Raw genomic sequence first — 3,194 nt, 5'->3', positions numbered from 1 at the left:
TTGCTTTGTGCCAGACCTTAGGCTTGTAGAGAGGTATCCGGATGTTTAGTTAGAGCCTACAGCATCTAAATAAACACGCTTTACGTTTGCAACCTGTGTGAATACAGTCATTGCCGCCCCATGCGTGAGCTGTTCCCTACAATAAGTAACCGTTCTAAAAAAATAAAATAAAGTATGTCTACATCTGATCCCTGCTGGCTGAGCACATACATTGCAATATTCACCCGTACAAGTCTATAGAGACTGCCTTGATGATTAGTGCAGGGGGTCCCTGGGAAGAGAATGAGAACCAATGTTTCTCCCTCTTCCCACAAGGGGAAGAAGTTTAAAAAGAAAAATCTTGTTGTTGCTTGCTTGACAATCTGTGTGAATGTATATTGTAGCGCCAGATTCAGTGTGTGTCTCCATAGTGCTATAGTGTGTAATGTTATAAATGTTACAATTTTCAAATGTTGGCAAATATGTAGTGGAAGAAGCATGTGCTTCTTGAGATGCTTATTTGCCACTTTATTGGTCTACAAATAGGAATGTTATTTGTCCGGTTGGTTATTATGGTATTTGCCTGTTTTAATGTTTTAACAAGACTGAAATGTTGAAGCAGCATGAAACTGTTATGTTAGAGATAAATGTACCATATTGGCTCGAATATAGGCCGCACCCTTAAAGTTTGGTGCTATTTTAAAGAAAAAATAATCAATATAAGACGAGGGGAATTAGTGGAATGGTAACATTTTTGGTATCTATTATGCAGTTAGTCAGCATAGGTTATATACAAACAGAAAACCAATAGCCACTTTACTTATAGATATTCAACTCTGTGCCTCAGATATGCTTTATAGCCCCAGATATGCTTTATGCCCCCAGATATGCCACTCTGACCCCCCAGATATGCTTTATGCCTGCTAGAAATGCTCACCTGTCACCTATAAATGCCCACCTTCCCCCAAGATATGCTTTATGCAACCTAGAAGTGCCCCTCTGCCCCCCTGATATCCCACTCTGATTCCTAGATATGCCACCCCCGACTTATCAATGAACCCCCAGACTCCCTAGTGTCTAGTGGTGCCGGCCGGTGGACGTCTGTGCGATACGCGCAAACAACCTCCGCTGCCGGGCTTCTATGACGGTGAACGTCTGCGCGATACGCGTAGGCAATTTCTGCTGCCGACACTTTCGTGGCTTCTATGGTGGAGCACCAGAAGGTTATGTCATGCAGGTGCTCCACCATAGAAGCCCATGTGGAAGTTCCGGCAGCGGAGGTTGTCTACGCGCAGACGTTCACGGCTGCCGGAGAGGAGGATCCAGGTCCCCTGCAGCGCCGCGGGGGATCTGGATAATAACCCTGCTGCTTACCCGAAAAAAACCAAAACACGCACCTAAAGTGTGTGTGTGGGGGGGGGGGAGTGCGGCTTATGTTCGGGCCAATACGGTAATAGTAGAAGTTTTAAGTATGTTTATAAGCACACTGGCTCTGAGATGTCATGCTGCCTCTGGGTTCAGGTTTTTATACTCCTTCTGTTTCTGCACTTTTCCTATTATAGACTGACCTCCATTTTTTTTGCGGGGCCATGTTGGTGTTACATGATGTAGTAGTAGAGAGGTTGGCTAGCAAACTAGGTCTGTGAGGGACTCTGGGTAACTAGTCCGCTTGCATAACCAAAGTTATATGATGCCCCTCCTCCTTCTGAGCCAGAACAAGCAGTGCCTGTGTATAGCTCGCAGTTACAGCGATCTGTAAAGCCCAGACAAGATCCTTCGCCGTGCAGTCTGCTCATGGGCAGGTAAGATGTGTGAATGTGCAACAGGCATTCATGATATAGAGTAATACTTAAACACCTTTGTCGGCCACAAATGTATTATTTACAGTTTCTGTAAAATATATGCGCCAAGTGTTTTGCGCTAGCTAACCTGCTTTCTTACGGTGGTTTTGTGCTTTCATGTGCTTATATGTTTGTTTTTTCCTGGTTCAGTTTTAAGGTAAGCTGGTTCAGTTTCTTGAGTAGGAGAGTTTTTGTTTCTATCGGTAAAAGCTGAAGTGTTAGAAATCTCAATCACAGCCTCTGAGTGAAGCAGTGATTGGGCTGTGTACCGTATTCCCACACTCTTACATCCTATTAAATTTCCTTAGTCTCTTTCTGTTCACTGCCAATATAGAAATATACAAAAGCTGAAATGGCATCTGGTTTCTGTGACACACACAGACCTTTACAAGTGTTTTGTTTGTAGCATGATATGCAAAAATATTGTAATGTCTTTAATTATGTGAAAATGGTGAAATCTAAATATGATGACCAACATCCTAAGGAGTGTGCCCAGATGAACGAAACCAACAGAGTTAAGAAGCACCAATGTAAAATGTGAAATTCTGCAGTTCCCTGCCAAACTTGGCCACGTCTTTCTTCTGTCAATCTGTAATCACGGCCCCTCCAGGAGTGGTTGAGCTTTAAGTCCTTTAGTGTAAATAACGATTGTGTAATTGCTGTGAAATGCAGACCTGTGTTTTAGAAGTATGGAGTGATCTTCACAAATCCTAGTAAAATCAGGGTGTGTGCCAGTTGTAAGGGATGAAGCTGCCCCACTTGTCCAATTTCGGGCTCCTCCAGAACAGGAGCAAGTAAAAGAAAGATACGGCGTTCCCAGCAGAGCCATTAGTAGTGTCTTTCAGGGTCCTACGCACACAGTTGCACGTTCTCAGCAAGGTTGTTATATCAGGCACTCCTTTGTCGCCACATTGAAAGTGTTTTTGTACACGACTGTGTGCATTATTCTGTCCGTTTGGAGCCCAAGATGAAGACAAAATGTCCTGTTAATGGCTCAACTGACTGTGCCCAAGGGGGTCATGCCTGAACTACACACTGCATCACAAGAAGAATCTCGCATATCACATCTTGTATTATGGCCCACAACCCTTTAATTTAAATCAAGTTGAGTCTGCTTTACTTCAGTGCTTCAATATCCAGATGCCTGTAAACCATTGCTCTTAAAGATATTCTACTGTAGTCTGACTGTTTAATTCTGAACTGTGGTGTTGTAGCTCTTAACGATGGTTTTTATTTATTTTTTTATTTATTTTTTTTTAACCTATCCATGGTACGCACACAATCTACTTACTCTGCTCATTTATATTTATCCATTTCCTTGTGTATCCTTTTTGGCAGGTATCCCCTGTTTTCTTTCAGCGTGACAAGAGGTTT

This window comes from Sceloporus occidentalis, unplaced genomic scaffold (genome assembly GCF_023333645.1).
Source record: "Sceloporus occidentalis isolate IW3139 unplaced genomic scaffold, rSceOcc1.0.p SCAF_215, whole genome shotgun sequence".
NCBI classification, from domain to species: domain Eukaryota; kingdom Metazoa; phylum Chordata; class Lepidosauria; order Squamata; family Phrynosomatidae; genus Sceloporus; species Sceloporus occidentalis.
The sequence above is the reverse complement of the archived record's forward strand: the minus strand, read 5'-3'. Positions refer to the sequence as shown.